The following is a 17,770-nucleotide window of genomic DNA, read 5'->3' as shown; positions in this document are numbered from 1 at the left end:
GAGAGAAACTTCTCACGGACCTACTTGCACTTTTTGATACCATGTGAATGTATTACCTACTCAAACATTAACTACCTTTAAAAATAATTTTTAAAAAAGCAAAATAAAATCCAGATGGAAAGCAACCCAAATCCTTTGCACCGGAGCACCGTGGTTTTTCTAGACAGGGAATAGCCCCACTGTAAACTGAAGCAGCCCTGCTGGGGGGGGTGAATGACTTTTTAGTTTCAACAGACGTCAGACTTCCTGACCGCCTAACTGTGATAAACGCAGGAGGCTCGCACCCAAATCCCTGCTGTGTGGCTCAGCAGGGCACACGTTTGTTGTTCCACATCCCATCTCATTGGCTTGGTTTTCAGGAGGGGAACATAGAGACCGAGTGTTCAGCAATGTCGGGTGGAGGGTGGAATTCTCACAGTTTTCTTTGGAAGGGTTTCAGGTGCTGTGAACATTTGTTGAGAGAGTGCCTGAGTGTGCAAACCCAATGGGGTGGGCCCCAGGGCACCCCTCTGTGAACCCCTCCGCAGGGAGGGAGGGTCCTTAGCTCACTTGGGGTGTCAGAGTAGCTGTGTGTCCCTGGACCAGTTCTCAATTGACAAAAGGTGATGAAGGCGGTGGCTTCTTTCGCAGGTACGGGGTGGGTGTGTGTTCTGGAGACGTCTCAAACACAGCAGGAATGAAAAGGGTGGGTCCTGACAAAAAGTAGCATTTTCTAAATGTTCACAAAGCACATGATTCTGCAATATACAGATCATGTGTCATAGATGTGTCCACTTGAAACCTATATGATCCAATTAATCGACGTCACCCCTATAAGTCAATAAAAAGAAAAAAGCCACGATTCTCATACTATTACACAGGGAACACATGTCAAAGTTGTAGTCTGTCTGGTGAGAAGACAGAGGTTGGAAACATCCCCTTGTGCACTTTCACCCCCTATTCCTGCTGGCACCGGTGGCTGACCAGGGTTTGCAAATGGCGGACTAGAATGTGATGGCGGGTCCAAGGCAACCGGGCCTGCCCTGGTGTCCTACCTGTGTGGCGTCCTACCTGTGTGCCCCACTCAGAAAGACCCTGTGCTTGGCTTACTGTTGCCATCTTGAAATTCCGAATTTTTGGATGGGGGTCCACATGTTCGTTTTGCAATGGGCCCTAAATTATGTGGCTTTCTGCACTTAGCTCATTGCACCTGGAACCTCAACTCTTCTACGGCTTTTTTAAAAAAAAATAATTAAACTTATTGGGTCGAACATATTTTAAAACAGAAGTCTGCTATTCTCGAATTTTACTTTATTTTTAAAACACTCTGTAGATTGGTTTTCTTTAAAGGCAGCCCGTCTCCTCAGGAGTAGTTTTGTGAAATAACTCCTGATAATTGGCTCATAATCTTTCCTGGAATAAGATGCTTGTTGTTAGGGCAGGAGGGGCCCGTGAGCCAGAGACACAGCCCTGTCTGAACTAAATGAAACTTGGCACCGTCGAGTCATTTTATTACATGGCTTGAGTGTTTAAACAGCTTTGTCATCGCAGGTCAATGTGTGTTTGGGTTTGACTTGAAGTAGAACCTGAGGTGTGATCTACAGAGCCAACAGGGAAAATATCCTTCTGTTTTTCTTGGAATGTGTGAAGAGTTTTAATTTCAAAGAGCACAGTGGTCAAGCATTTGCTCTCTTTGCCTGGAATCAGTGGCTTATTTGTAGTTTTGAAAATGTGATGCTGTATTCTACTGAAGGGTTAGCTCTCATTCTAGGTGAGGATCTATTAAAAAACCCAGTGCTTCTATTTCCGCAGGACTAGAACAGTGAAATGGGAGGACACCCGCCGGGAGCATCCCTGTGCTTCAGACTTCCTGCTCCGTCGGGATGGCTGGGAACAGTTGTGCAGAGAGTTTTGGTTTTAACTCAATCATTTAAGACAGACTTGTGTATCCAACTGAATTTTGCCTTGAAAAATTTGCCTTCTCTTGTTTCAATCTATGAAGCATTTTCCCTTAACCTATCTGTGCATGTTTGAAGATGAGTGACCTCCCTTCCTCTGTGCCAGAAATCACAGCCTGGGCCGCCTCATGCTCACTGTGCCATCTTGTCTACCATGGGATCCAAATTCGGGTGGTGATATTGACATATTTAGCCTGCAAATTTTAACATATGCAACAGTGTCACATGAGTCCTCCATAATTTGAAAGGTGGGTTTTAGATTAGATTATATGTATACACACACGTGTGTGTGTATGTATATAGCATGAACTATGTGACTTGATAATACTGATACTAAAAATAACTATTTTTTATAGTTTAGAAATCATGGCATTATGCTATTGAATCAATAGACTATCTTTCCTTTGGCAGTTTTACCTTCACAGAAAAACAGAGTGGACAGTACAGAGTCCCACGTGCCATGTCCCACGCAGCCCCCACCCGCCCCATAGTTTCCCCTGTTTCGACATCTCATGTTGGTGTGGCTCATTTGTTACAAATGATGAGCCAGCATTGATCGTTATTATGAACTAAAGTCCTTGGTTCTAATTAGGCTTCAATCTTTGGGTTGTGTGTGCCCTGAGTTTGGACCCGCGTATGGTAACACGTACCACCATTACAGTTCACACAAGTCCTTTCACTGCCCCCCACATCCTCTGTGCTCCCCCCTCGCCCCTCTCCTTCCACCCTGAGCCCTGGTAACCCGGATCTTCCTCCCTCCAGAGTTTTGTTTTCTCCAGAATGTCGTCTGTCGGAGTCATACAGTGTGTGGATTTTTCAGATTGGCTTCTTTCACGTAGTAATATGTCCTTAGGATTTCTTCATGTCTTTCTGAGGCTTGATACTTCCTTTTTTACTGCCGAATAATATTCCGTCGCACGCATGTACCACTTTGTCTGTCTGTCTACCCGCTGAAGGACGTCTTGGCCGCCTCCCAGTTTCGGCCGTTATAGATAAAGCAGCTGTGAACGGCCACGTGCAGGTTTTTGTGTGGCGCTAAGTTCGGAACTCACTGGGTATGTACTTATAAATTATGGTTTATGATACAGGGAAAGATTGTGTGTTGTTTTAGAATAGGGTTCCCGGATTGCGTGTGAACTGCGTCGTGTGCTGGGAATGTGAGAGGAGTTTCGTGTCTGAAATACACGGGGTAGGCATCTACAAGCGATTACACAGGCCTCAGGAGGAGGCTTAGCTCGGCCACCCTGTCCCACTGGGCGTCCTGAGGACCACATGGTAGGTCGCCGTATTAACTCCGACAATCCAGGTAAAGTGCCACTGGTTTTATGGGCACCTGATGATTGGGACTGGTACTACCCACCAGTCTTGTCTTTTTTTCTTTTAATGAAAAATTTTATTTTTTATGCTCATCTGAGGACATTTTTTTCCCATTGTTTTCAGAGAGAGGAAGGAGAAAGACAAATATCGATGTGAGAGAGAAGCAGCGGTTGGTTGCCTCCCAAATATGCCCAGACCAGGATTAAACTCGCAGCCCAGGCATGTGCCCTGACCAGGGATCGAACCCACAACCTTTCAGTTACAAGACCATCCTCCAACTGAGCCACACTGGCCAGGGCAACCAACCTTCTGTCTTAAGGCTCCTCAAACTTGCAAGAGATGAAAATCTAAGGAGGCAAGTGAGGAATTAATCAGATGCCTTGTGTCAGTTAGACTCAGGCCTCCTGCTCACGCCAGGTTTACGGACAGCCACCTCCCCGCCCTGCCCCCCCTGCAGGACCTGGCTTTTGACCCAGCTTTGGATCCCCATTTGGAAGGCATTGCCCATCTTCTACCTGGCTGGGTAGCTTGTCACATCAATATATTCTGAAAACAGTCCCACTTCCTGGTCAGCTTTGATGTTATCCTCAAATATTCTAAAGACCCCAGAGCCGAGCAGATGCATTTCTGTCCCTGCTCTTCAGCCACACTGCTGTGCTGTCTCCTCACCTCCTCGTTCTTTAAACACAGGAGTACCGTGTTCTTGCTGTTCCAATCCACCCATCGCATCGTCTCACCCAGTGCCAGAAATGCGTAATAGTTACTTCTTTCTGTGAACACTTTAATATCACTTTGCTTACGAACATATATTCTCTGGGTAGGAACAGAGCTGTCATGGAATAATATTTTTTAAAAGATTGCCTGACGTATTATTTCATTCTCAGTAATGTCTGTGGATGCAAACGCATTTTATCTCTCCCATCACTGTGCAGATGGGACGGAGAACAAAGAAGTCGCCACTCAGCTTCCACTGCCAACATTGAACTGTTTCTAAGTGCAGAGTGGAAACAATGATCTCAGAGGCGAGGCTAGGCTTTCTCCCCGCTGACAATAAATTCGTAACACAGGAGGGAAAAGGGAAAATCCCTATAGCAGGGTGCTGACTGGGAACTGCTGTGGAAATGTAGTTGCAAAAATCACTATCTTGCAATCATCACGGTAAATATTGACTTACACAAACATCAGTGGGTGCTGAATCTGTGTGCGTGTGTATTTGATGAGGAGCAAGATACTTACATGGTCTTAAAGCATCTCCCCACAGACTGCATAGATTACTTCCCTGCTTGTGTGCTTGGCACATACTGAATGCTCAAGAAGTATGCATACGTGAAGTCAGGGAGGTACAATTGGGATATTGGAATTAGTAAATAAAGGGGTCACATTCTACCCTGGGCCCTGGGCCATTCGGGCTAAGGGGGGGCTCCCCAACTTTGCCCCTCTCCCCCATGTCAAGGGTGAGGTCAGGCTGGAAGGTCAGAACAGGACTCTGTCCTGTGATGCCGTCTAAAAGTGTTTCAGTGGATCGCCTTGCTGGCACTTTCATTCTTATCTTGCTACTTTTAGACAATGATATCCTTTATTCCATTTTCCTGAATTGCCTGTCTTCCTCCAGGTTTTAATGTTATTTTTTGTGGGAAGTAGAACCATCTAACATTTATTAGGTAGTTCACGTTCCACAAACCAGGGTCCCAGGGTGTTTGCTACCGGGCTGGGGTAGGGCATGGGCAGCTGCCCTGGGCTGTCACAGCCCAGTGTCTAGAGAGAGCGCACACATGACTCGCAGGCAGCGCTGTACCCAACTGGCCCAGTACCGAACAGACAGACAGCTGGCGCGACCACGGTATTCTTTAAGATTTCGCAACCAACGACTGGCTTTGAAGACGCATCTTGCAGGAAGGATCACAGGCTGCCCTGGTGACTGATCTGTTTTGGAAATGAAGCTGATCAAACACTTGTAGCAGACAAATGTGACCCCAAGTCACCTCGTGAGTGTTGCAGGAAGAGTGGACAGGGATGTGCCTCACTCTGGAACACACAATAGTTTGGTGGGCTGTTTCCAAGCCTGGAGGCCAGTGAAGGGTGATGCTGGCATAGAAGGAAAAATATTAATATGCCTCCACTCCTACTATACTAGAAAAGAAGTGCAAGGGACCCAATGCCCAGGGGTCCTCCGGGCCAGTGTGGAAATGGGCAGTGTCCCTCTGCTCCCTTCCACGTCTCTTAACTGCCAAACTGAGCAGCGTCAACTGCAAATCCTGGTTTATTTTTCTGAGGAGGAAATCATGAATTCATTGTGAAGCAAATGGGAAATTCGGAAAAGTCTAAAGAAGAAAATAAAACCCACCAGCTATCCGGCCATGGTTAACATTTCGATACACTTCCTTCCCACATGTATGCATGTGTTTTCACGCTGTCACAAAGCTGAGATAACACAGGGGATAATTTTTTGTTTACAGAATTTTTAACTTAATAGTGTCTCCTGATTGCATTCAAGTTGAAAAAACAGTGATTGTGATTAAAATTACCTTTATGAAAATGACTTTTTGCGGGGAGGAGTTTTACAGGAGTTTCTTTGAGCCAAACTAATGGCATATTTGGGGAGCAAGATGTCAAATGCTCTGCAGAATAACAGTTCTGCAGCTTCTTTCATGAATTTGGAATGAAGGAGGGATGCAAGGAAGATGATGTGGAGATGGGAGAAAGCAAGGCAGGGATGGGATCACAGGATAGTTAACAAGATTGTGTGCTTCCTTGAGGTGGTTATTTCTGAAGTGTGTTCACCTAGAAACAATGAGCAGGACTTACTTAAGACAAAGATAAACAATTTACTAAAAAGTTACATGCCTGGTGTGGACTGTCCACCATGACCTGCCCAGTTAGGAATTTATGATCAGATCGCCCTGTGAGGTTACTTTCCATAGAAACCCCTTTTTAAAGTCCCCCCTTTTGGCCATAGATCAATCCCAAAGATGCATCGATGTCCAACCTTTGGTTGGATAGTGTCGTCTCATACCTCTAGGAAGGCTTGTCCCTAGGGAGTCTCAGAATCAATGTCATCTTGTTGACCATTGGGGATAGGGTAAGACCATAACCCTGGGGTCTGAGCTGAAGCAGAATTTCACCCCCAAAAGGAAGAATAGGTAGATGGAAGACAGTCAGGTCTTGTGACTTTCATTGCAGAAACCCACTCTGGATTATTTCTATCCTATGAACAATCCTGATCTGAGCTTTTCCTTCCATCTGACTTTTCTGTATTTGGCATCTAGTATAACATTGACCTAAGCCATGGAAAGAGTATTAACAGTTATCTTAACATGTTCAGGAATCATAAACAGTTGGACCACATAGAAAAACCCAGGGGACAAGTATAACTATTCTGATGATTAATCTCATTAGCAGACATAAAAAATGATTTTAACTGATCCATGTTCATCACAGTACATCTTATCATGTCATAATTGATATTACCAACTTACCAGTGTTGGAGTTTTAGGTTGTTTCCAATTTTTTGCATAATTGTTTATGTTGCAATGAACCTCTTGGCAGAGAAATCATGGTGCAGAGTCAGATTTGTTGCTTTCAACGCTGGTTCTCCAACCTTCCTCCAAAGTGTAGCCCTAATAGCAACTTCGAGTTCTTCACTTTTATCTTAAAATGTTATGAGAATTTTACCTTTTTCTTCACAGTGGACTGGCTTATTTTAATGTTAAACTAATGTCTTCAATTATACTTTGAGATTACTCAAATGGCCTACTTCTAGCCCTACATCCAAAGCCTTTCCCCACAACAAATGTCCCAGGAAGATATGACCTAGGGACCCTGAGGCCTCAGCCTCACCTGGAACTTGGTCACACACCTCAGGAGGTGAACGTGCACCAGCTGGGAAGTGGACTTCCTCAGGGTGGTGCAGAAATGGAATTGCAGGGTGAATGGGTGGGAACTTCTTAGAGGTTCTTGGTCTATATTGCCATCACACATACCAAAACAAATTCCATGTGTGTAAAAGTTAACTATAGAAAATGAAATCATAGAAGAGTTAGAAAATATGGATATTGATCTGTTTTTAGGGTAAAGGAATTTCTAGATATAGAAGCAAAGGAACAGCATAATGAAAAAAAAATGAAAGGGTTTGACTACATATCCAAAAATGACATTAAAAATTTAAAAGCTGAGACTTCTGGCCACGATGGAGGCATAGGTAGATATACTTTGATTCCTTGCACAACCAAAAGAAGGACAACAAATTCAAAAACAAAAAGCAACCAGAACTGCCAGAAAAATCAAACTGTATAGAAGTCCGACAATCAAGGAGTTAAAGAAGAAACATTCATCCAGACTGGTAAGAGGGGCAGAGATGGGCAGCCGGGGTAGAGAGGATGCAGGGCAAGGCAGTGGCTAGAGGACTGGGTGGTCCCACATTTGCATGTGGATAAGCCGGGAGGAAGAACTGGGGAGAGAGACAGACCATGCAACCCAGGGTTCCAGTGTGGGAAACTAAAATATCAAAACCTCTGGCTGTACAATCTGTGGGGGTTGCGATGGTGGGAGAAACTCCCAGCCTCACAGGAGAGTTCAATGGAGAGACCCACCCACCTGGGGAAATAGCACCAGAAGGGCCCAATTTGCTTGTGGGTAGCAGAGGAAGAGACTGAAAGCGGGCCAAGAGCCAAGCAAGTGGCATGATTCCCTCTTTGACCTCTCCCCTATGTACAGTGCCACAACACGGCCACGTGGGTTGCCTCATCCTGGTGGATACCTAAGGCTCTGCCCCTGACAATGTAACAGGTGTGCTGAGATAAGATAAAGAAATATGGCCCAAACAAAAGAATAGATCAAAACTCCAGAAAAAGAAGTGATGAGGAGCCAACCTGTCAGAGGCAGAGTTCAAAACACTAGTAATCAGGATGCTCACAGAAATGGTTGAGTACAGACACAAAATAGAGGAAGAAGTGAAGGCTATGAAAAGTGAAATGAAGTAAAATATACAGGGAACCAACAATGAAGGGAAGGAAACTGGGACTCAAATAAACAATTTGGAACAGAAGGAAGAAATAAACATTCAACCAGAACAGAATGAAGAAACAAGAATCCTCCTCCCCCCCCCCAAAAAATGAGGAGAGCTTTAGGAACCTCCGGGACAACTGTAAATGCTCCAACATCCAAACTGTAGGGGTGCCAGAAAAAGAAGAGAAAGAGCAAGAAATTGAAAACTTATTTGAAAACATAATGGAGGAGGTCTATTTCCTTTCCCCAATCTGGCAAAGGAAATAGACTTCCAGGAAATCCAGGAAGCTCAGAGAGTCCCAAAAAAGTTGGACCCAAGGAGGAATACACAAGACACATTATAATTATGTTACTCAAGATTAAAGATAAGGAGAAGATCTTAAAAGCAGCAAGAGAAAAGGAGACAGTTACCCACAAAGGAATTCCCATAAGACTATCACCTGATTTCTCAGAAGAGACCTTACAGGTAAGAAGGGGCTGGAAAGAAGTATTCCAAGTCATGAAAGGCAAGGACCTACATCCAAGATTGCTCTATCCAGCAAAGCTATCATTTAGAATAGGAGGGCAGATAAAGTGTTTCCCAGATAAGGTCAAGTTAAAAGAGTTCATCATCACTAAGCCCTTATTATATGAAATGTTAAAGGGATTTATCTAAGAAAAAGAAGATCAAAACTATTAACAGTAAAATGACAACAAATTCACAACTATCAACAACCAAGCTTAAAAAAAAACAAAAACAAAAATGAACTAAGCAAATAACTAGAACAGGAAGAGAATCACAGAAATGGAGATCACATGGAGGGTTATCACTGGGGAGGGGGACGGGGGAGAATGGGTGAAAAGGTGCAGGGGTTATGAAGCGTAATTGGTAGGTGGAAAATAGGGGGAGGTTAAGAATAGTATAGGAAATGCAGTAGACAAAGAACTTATATGTACAACCCATAGACATGAACTAAGTGGGGGATGCTGGTGGGAGGGTGGTACAGGGCGGAGGGTGATAAAGAGGAGAAAAAATGGGACAACTGTAATAGCTTAATCAATAAAGTATATTAAAAAAAGAAATTTAAAAGCTAAAGAGTAAACTAGAAATCTCTATTTGCTGTACATAATGTCATATATGCATCTGTGTGTGAGTGCGTGAGAGAGAGAGCATCATTCACTTACTAAGGAATGAAACCAATAGTGCCCAAATGAGTAATGGACATAAACAGATACAAGAAGAAATAGAAACGATTAATAATATACATGTGAACAGCCGTCAACCTCACTAGCAATCCAGTAAATGTTAATTAATATAAAATGCCACTCTCGTTTAATATATTGGCAAAGAATTTGGAACTGGGGCTCCCAACCCCCGGGGCCATGGACTGGAACTGGGCTGCAAAAGTGGCAGGTGAGGGAGCAAAGCTTCATCTGAATTTACAGCCGCTCCCCATCACTCACATTACCGCCTGAGCTCTGCCTCCTGTCAGATCAGCAGGGGCATTAGGTTCTCATAGGAGCGCAAGCCCTACCGTGACCTGCGCGTGCGAGGGATCTAGGTTGCACGGTCCTGAGCATCTAGTGCCTGATGGCCTGAGGTGGAGGTGAGGTGGATGCTAGCGCTGGGCAGCAGCTGCAAATACAGATTATCATTAGCAGGGAGGTTTGACGGCACAGAGACCATAACAAATCAGTTGCTTACAGACTCATGTCAAAACCCAATCAGTGAGTGGCAATTGCCAATGAAGCTGCATCTGGTGGAAGGCTATAAAGCCATCCCCCCCACCTTGGTCCATGGAAGAATTGTCTTCCACGAACCCAGTCCCTGGTGCCAAAAAGTTTGGGGACCGACCAACCTTTAGAAAGGTTGATTTAGAAAATGCTCAGGGCCAGGCCGAGCGAGGGTGTGATTCTGTATCTGGCACTGACCTCTGTCCCGCCCTGAGTGCCATGAGTTAGTCCTTGTTTTCTGCCCAAGCTGGACAACTCCCTAGCCACTCGCCTCTGCTCCCACTCTGTTTTGTCTCCCCCGCCTCCATGCCCAGGTGGAAACAACTTCTCCTTCATCTAAACCCTGTCATCACCACGTGTCTGTGACTCTCTTATAGCAGATAGCATGAACCCTGTGACTTGATAATATTGATACTAAAAATAACCATTTCCTTACAGTTTAGAAATCATGGCATTATGGTTATAGAATGTATTCAACAACTATCTATCGGGGCCCAGAGTGGGGCAGGACAGCCAGATAGGAGGCAGCAGCAATCGTCCTAGTAATGCAGGAGAGGGAAGGAAGTGGTGGCGGAGCAGGTGAGTGATGGGACAGGGAGGAGGTTGGCCAAGCACGGTGGGGCGGGGCTAGCTGTTTCCTGTCAGTGCTGCGACAATACCGCCCTCTCCCCGCCCCCCCAGCCAGCTTTGGGAACTGGGTAATAATGACTGTGCCTGAGTGTCCCCGTGCACCCCAGGATGTCCTTCCCCCAGGACCCCTCCCCTGGGAGCCTGTCTACTTTCTGTGCTCTTTCTTTTGAAGCACAATTGATCCTAAGTGGTGTCAAGAGGGCTGCGCATCCTGCACCCTGGAGACAGGTCTTTAATAGCGATTTTTGGGGGCTGAGCCAGTCGGGACAACAGGCCCGAGCTGAGAAACCTTCCCGCAGTGACCCCGCGCTGCTGCCGAGCAAAGGCCCTGAGGCCCCGCCCGCCGCCTCTGCGGGGCTGCTCTTTGTGTCCCGCTGGGACTATGTGCGCAGAACAACTTCTGAAATGCTGTGCCATCCGCTGAGCTATTTTACATGGATGAGGACAAGGAAAGCCTCCTAAAGACAGACAGGGAAATGGATTCGAGTGCTCGTTTCCAGGGTCCTGAAAGCGCTTCTGGGTTATTGCCAAGGGCGTCGTAATTCAGCAGAAAAAACATTACGTGTTTCCTACGTGAAGCGGCGTGAAGCCTGCTGCCGGGTGGCTGCCCTCCATGCCCCTTTCTTTTTCTTTTTTATTTCCTTTAAAAAAAGAATTCTTTTTCTTCTTTCAAATGGAACACAAACTTATTAAAAATTTTCAAAAAACGCAAACTAAACCAGCAAAAGGTTTAAACCTGTCGCATTGCCGTCACCCAGGGCCCAGGCTGTCCTCGATGCGTGCTAACATCCCAGTGGGCGTGCCACGTGGTATCGGCTACGCTGGGAATGTGGGGCTGATGCGGTTCCATCCGCGCCCCCGCCGCCCTTCTGCTTGGGGCTTGGGGTGATCATGCCTTTCCATCCAGAAAGAGCGCAACAGGCCTCTGGTTGATAATAACTGAGTGGTGCCCTGGGCGGTCTGAGCTATTTTCCACAGACCTCTCCAAACGCCCTGCGTGGATAGAAACGAAGGAGCAAAACGACAGTATGACGGGGCGGGGGATGGGGGGGGTGGGGAGGGGAGTCCTAGGGGGGCCTGGGACAGTGGGTCTGTATCTTCCAGGTGGAATCCTTCCCCAGAAACCCGGCTTCGTGGCGACTCTTCCAGTCCCGGTCTGACACCCAAACCTGCCCTGGGTCTAATATGGTTATCGTGTGTTTTGGTGGCCTTGCTGTGTAGGCCCCCTCTCGGTTCCAGATTCCCTTCATTCACTTTTCCTGGACCCTTTTCTGCATTTCCTCACAGAAATTTTTCAGAAACCGAAAGGGAGAGGTTCATCAAATTGCCCAGGTAGCAAACCTGGATCAGACCCCCAGGCTCTCCACTGCTGTGGAGAGGGACTGGCCGGGCGTTCTTGGACAACCCGCGGATGCACGAGAGGAGTGATGGCCTTGTTAACAGCAAGGGTGGTTCACAGGTGGTCTCCCAGGAGGAGGTGGCCACTCCCCTTGCCCTCCATTTTCTCCAGGTGGAAGCTTCTGGCCAGGTTTTCTCGGTCAGGTGAGCTCTCTGTCCAGGAGGGGCCTGCAGCTCTCCCTGCCCCCCTAATCACAGAAGAGTGCTCCCACACTGAACACTGAGCAGGTAAATGTGGAACGAATGCATCTACCTGCTCAGGGTAGAGGCTGGGCAGCTGGCAGCTGGATGGGCTCCAGCCACGAGTGAAACCGTGCCAGTGGATGCAGGGCACGCTCTCTGGGGGCTCAGCCTGTGGCAGGGAAACCACGTGATAGTGAATCAAAGTTCTGGAAGTTTCTGCCCACGTCCTTCTGCCTACTGGCTGAGCTCACTCTGAGTCTGTATTCCTTAGATCTGCTAATTCCTTCTCTTCCTTTCCTTTCCTGCCAAAAATACGTTAGTCATAGCACACTCTCGGGCATTTAAAAGGACAGTGACGGAAACGCAGCCTTGCCCTCTGACAACAGGAATGATGAAAGGCTTTGCTCAGTGGCCCTGGCCATCAAGGGGTCCATATTCTTAGGTCACAGGGGCTCCGGGGAGCCCCAGCCGTGCTCAGGGGCCGAAAGGCATGGAGTCTGTGCATTCCGCAGTTAGAACACCGAGGTCTGCAGAGCTGCATCCCTTCCCCTGAGCTCAGCTGCTGAGTGTTCGACATGACTCAGGCCCGGTGTTTTTTCCTTCTTCTTAATTCAGAATGTATATTAAAAAAAGATGTGCGTGATAAAGGTGCTGAGCTCCAGAGTGTCTGCACGCCCTCACCTCCCACACAGCTGTTTTCATTTCCTAACTGGCCTCGTGCACGTGACAGGCGTTTCTCACGACTGCAGTCGGAGGCGTGACCTGGCGTTCTTAGAGATGCTTTGTTCTCTCGCAACACGGTCCCTCAATACTCATCTTTAACGACTACCTCGTAGTCCAACACACAAAAATTCAGGTTAGTTCTACGTGTTTTTAAACTATAATGCGGTGGTGAAAAAATGTCGAGTTGTATCGTTCTCTTTCTTTGGAGTCCAGGGCTGATGTGTGCCTCCTGACACACATCGACGTCCTAACCCTGAGGACCTGTGACTGCAGCCTTATTTGGAAATAGGGCTCTGGGCTGAAGTAGTCAAATTAAGAGGAGGTCATACTGGATTAGGGTGGGTGCTAATCCACCATGACCGGTGTCCTCAGAAGCCGAAAACGCCCTGTGATAACAGAGGAAGAGATTGGAGTGATGTGACTCCAAGCCAAGGACTGCCAACCACCACCAGGAGCTGGAAGGGGCAGGAAGGACCCTCCCCCAGAGCCTTCAGAGGGAGCAGGGCCCTGCGGACACCGTGGTTTCAGACGTCTGGCCTCCAGAGCTGTGAGAGAATACATTTCTGCTGTTTTAAGCCTCCCAGAGTGTGGCACTGTGGTACAGCAGCCCCGGGGAACTAACACAGACAGACTCCCAGTCCTCTCCAGTATACCACGTGAACCCAGATCTCACTGGGTTCGTGCTGACCACGGGTGATCGTTGGCGCCAAGCAAACCGTGCAGGTCCAGCCCCTTGGGGAGTGGGCCACAGCTGAGATGGAGCTTCCAGTGGGCTGCCCTGGGCAGGGGCTTGGATTCCGTCCAGCCTGGGCCAGCACAGTCCTCTGTGGAAGGAGGGAATCTGGAGTTCGCCCACTCAAGTCAGCAGGTCAGCCAGCAGGAGTGACCACATGGCCCAGCTCCACATTCCTTCTCGGCATTTGGCCATCTGTCCCCAGCACGCAGGTTTGGAGTTCGGCCCCGTGTTGAGACACAGGTATGCAGCTCAGTGAGGCCTTAATTAACCCTCAGCCGGGCCAGGGCCCCACCTGCGCCTCAGGAACACAGCCCCACCATTTCTGGAACCCAGGAGCATACTAGCCACTGAAGCTAGTGGCCCAGGAGGCACGGAAGCCTTGATCGGGAGGTCCTGCCGCTCGGGTGGGCTTGCCTTTGACCGGGCAGTGTTCCCCCCACCACTTCACTGTGGCTGACGATGCTGGGCCTGAGCAAATGGCAGCGATGACGGCGCCCCTCCCCCGGCTGGTTTGTGGCTTCGCTGTGTTGGCAAGTGCTCGCTGGCGGCACAAAATGATGGCCCCCTGCCCCCCTTTGGGTCAGTTTCTCTCTCTGGGCTAAATCTGGAGCTAAACTGAAGGTATCAGCTAGGCCTTCAGAGATGAAAATCTCTGGCAGCCTTGGGGCCCGTAGAGGCCGGAATGAGGACGCCAGGGTCAGGCCCTGCTGGACCCGTGGATGTGCCCACCCTGCAAAAGACACTTCTGTGCCTCAGGCCCAGGAATTTAGTCTCCACTCAACCACCTTGACAACGGCCTTGAGGGGCTGGTCTCATCCATGCATGACAGACAGGGATGTAGGACTCCTGAGTGGGGTCTTGTCTCACCAACTCAGCAGTTTGGGGACCCCACCTCAGCGTGACCCTGACACCCCTCAGTCCCCCTCTCCCAGCCCAGGGTGGGGGAGGGGAGAAGGTGGTAATGGCCAGTGAGTGTGAGAGGGCCAGGAAGAGGCTCCAGACAGCGAGCAGCCATCTGTGACCCACTGTCGGGTTTTACAGCTGGAACGAATTTCTGAGGTGTCTGGTCTGCAAGGCGGAGCTGTGTATTCTACTATGCAGCAGCGAGAGCAGAATGGGGTGCGGCATCTGAGTCTCCCGAGTTCCCAACTCTGGGTTTGGTCCCTGTCATGTGTTTGGGACGAAAAACACCTGCCTACCGGATTAGTTACAAGGGGTGTTATTACTGACATCTTGAGGAATTGGATGGGCCCATCTAGCCAGGGTGGCTGGACAGTGCTTTACACCAGGGGTCATTCCTGTGGATGGTGACCGTCCACGGGCTACCTGGCGTGACTTCCTGGGGGCAAAGCGGGGGCTTGCCTGGAGTTGCTGCTTTCACAGCCTGTGTGGTCCCAGAAACACCATGTGCAGGGTGGGGAGCGGGTTTAGTGGACCCTGGGGAAGGCATTTGTGGCAGGTGCTGTGTCGGGAGAGAGGTGGCTGCTGGGAGGAAAGAACCTAAGCAGAGAGAGGATGAGCCAGGTGTGGGAGCTGGAGCAGGTGAGGGGAAGGAGCCCTCTTGGGGCCACCAGCCCGGGAAAAGGAGGGCTAAAACCTACTCTTCAGACTTCCCTTTCCCTCCAGTAAAGGTTCTCGCCCACCAGGCTGTAACCCTCTGGGGGGCGAAGTCTGTTTGCTGTGGTTTTGAGCTTCACACAAAGGATGTGGAAATGGAAAGGGAAGTGGAAGGGAAAGGGAGTCTCCAGGGTTTTCAGAGCAGCCTAAAGGCCAGAAGTTCATCGGGCCTGGCTCAGCTCCCTGCTTGCTCTCCCTTTGCTTCTGTCCCCCATAAAGTCCCCTGACTGCTCAGCCCTCCGCATGGTAGCCCCAGGCCCTGTCCCCTTCTTCCCTCACGTCCTCACTGTGGTTCGTGTTCAAGGCTCCTTTGCAGAACTCCTCTTTTGCCCCCAGGCCTGTGTAGTGGGACGAAATGACTGTGGATCACTCTGAGGGTTGGTCAAGCTGGGTGCTCCCCACCTTGTGCCCCCTTCCACCAGCCCTTGCCCACCCAGCCCCGTCAGTCCCAAGCTTTCTAGCAGGTCTTGGGAGAACTGTCCTGCTGGAAACTGGATTTGACACACAGCTTAATGACAAGACTTGGGTGCAGGTTTCCTTGCAGAATGGCCACAGCTCTGCAGAAACGGCCACAGAGCAGGCCCTGCCCTGAGACTCCTGTGTCTATAAGGACTGCTCTGCAGGGTCACAAGCCAGAAATGAGTCTGATGCTTGGTCCACTGTGCATGAATATGTCCCCTGCATCACCCCAGGGTAGCCAGAACACCCACAACTGCTGCAGGGAGGGTCCACCTGTGCTCAGCCACGTGGAGCAAGGCCAGCCACCCAGTGCTCCCTGTACCTTTTCTGCTGGCCGGGGCAGAGGAGTCTGGACATCTGGGGGCAGAGCCAGAGTCAATGAAGAAGGGGGTCAGCTCTTTCCTTTTGGGGTGAAGCAGGTGGATTTTGTTGGTGGGCATGAGCCCTTCCACACTGCCCATCCTGGGGGCCTCCGGCTTGGCCCATGGTGTCTGATGGCTGTTTTGTTTAGGGTGAGGATGTTAAAGGTGGGAGGGTGTATTTATAGGAAGGACAGTGTGAACCTTTAAGCCTTTAGTGGAAGGGCAAGAAGGGGGAGCAGCTGCTCCCACAGCAGGAAGTGGCACCTCCAGGCTGGCAGGTGAGGAGTTCCATGGGTGCTGCTCTTTGATGTCAGCTGCCCTCTGCTCTGTCCCTGACCCCAGACAGGACAGGGTGACCTTAGAGGGAGACACAGGCGTACATCCATTTCCAGGAACGGCAGTCCGCAGAGGTCATTGCACGGATCTAAGCAGCACCTGGGGTGTCCTGAGCCCCTTTTGAGGGGCTGCTCTGCGACCTGGGATTGGGCCCCAGGCCTCCTCTCCCGACCTCAGCAGGCATTTCTAGTCTCTCTGGGTGAATACCAGCCAGGGAGCAACTCAGGGGGCAGGACCCCCTGGGGTCCAGCTTATGACTTCACAGGAAGCAACACTAAAGGAACGAGGGAAGTTCACTACAAGGAGAACATTTAAAAATAAAAGCCATAAATGCACGTGAAGACGTAAGGAGCCTGGTTTAAAATGGGGAGCACAAAGTCTTTAAAAATATCTTAATTTTTTAGAAATTAAAAGTATGTCTAAAGTCACATTTATCTCATTTTCTTTGTATAAAAGATTCGATGTTTAGAAAACCAAAAGTAAAGAAAGAAAAGTGTAAGGGAGAAGCTAAGAGTCATTTGGAATCCCACGAGGGACTGGCAATGCTTATTAATTTGATGGTCTAGTCTTGAAAAACAGACACACAGACACACAGACGGACCCTCATACCTTCACACATGATTGAGACCATCCTACAAGTACAGCATAATCCTCTTCCGTTCATTTAAAATTCCGTCATTAACATTTCCCACCCCCGTGTCTCGGAAAACATGAGTTTTTACAGCTACCTACCATTCCATGGAAACAGGCTAAACAATTGATTTAACTCACTCCTTACAGATAATGTGCAAGTTTTATTTAAATTCATTAAAATGTACAAATCTTATGTCCTGTCTTATGAAATAGAATGTGAGCTGTGCCTCAGTTTCCCCATCTGGGGAAACACTGCCTTAGCTCAGGTGGTTTGGAGGGACTTTAATTCATATTTAGGAAAGGCCTTGCAATTCACTGGTGAAGGATTGGACTTAACTCAAAGGTTTTGCGTAATTGTCTGCAATTACTATAATTTACTCATTACAGGCAATCAGCACATTGCAGGACAACAGAAAGGAGTTTGTTTGGGAGTCTATCTGAGCTGGTGATGAAGGCCTGTGATTTTTCTATTCTGCTGGAGAGACAAGGAGCAGCCAGAAGACCGCAGGCCATAAACGGGCCAGGCTGGGTAATTACTGGTGCCTAGGGTGTTCCTAGGGCTGCAGGAGGAATGCCACCCAGGCGGGAGGGTGTGATTGGGCCTTTCATGGGTGCAAAGCGACAGCCCTCCATTTCTCTTTGTCTTCCTGAATTTAACCTCCCAGAACACATAGGTAACTCACCAGGATTTCCATCGTTATCCTTTCAGAGGCCAAAGGAAT

The 17,770-nt window shown here is 48.6% G+C and overlaps 1 long non-coding RNA gene across 2 annotated transcripts in view; it reads left to right on the top strand.

Annotated features, from left to right (window-relative positions):
- The window catches only part of LOC123479643 (uncharacterized), a 33,251-nt gene extending 15,756 nt beyond the window's left edge, over nucleotides 1-17,495 (top strand). For both annotated transcript variants that reach the window (XR_011650733.1, XR_006655319.2), the window contains exon 4: nucleotides 17,436-17,495. This is a non-coding gene — a long non-coding RNA (uncharacterized lncRNA). The remainder of the gene's footprint in view (nucleotides 1-17,435) is intronic.
- The last annotated feature ends 275 nt before the right edge of the window (nucleotides 17,496-17,770 follow it).

The sequence above is a fragment of the Desmodus rotundus genome, chromosome 2 (genome assembly GCF_022682495.2).
Source record: "Desmodus rotundus isolate HL8 chromosome 2, HLdesRot8A.1, whole genome shotgun sequence".
Lineage (NCBI taxonomy): Eukaryota > Metazoa > Chordata > Mammalia > Chiroptera > Phyllostomidae > Desmodus > Desmodus rotundus.
The sequence above is the reverse complement of the archived record's forward strand: the minus strand, read 5'-3'. Positions and strand labels throughout refer to the sequence as shown.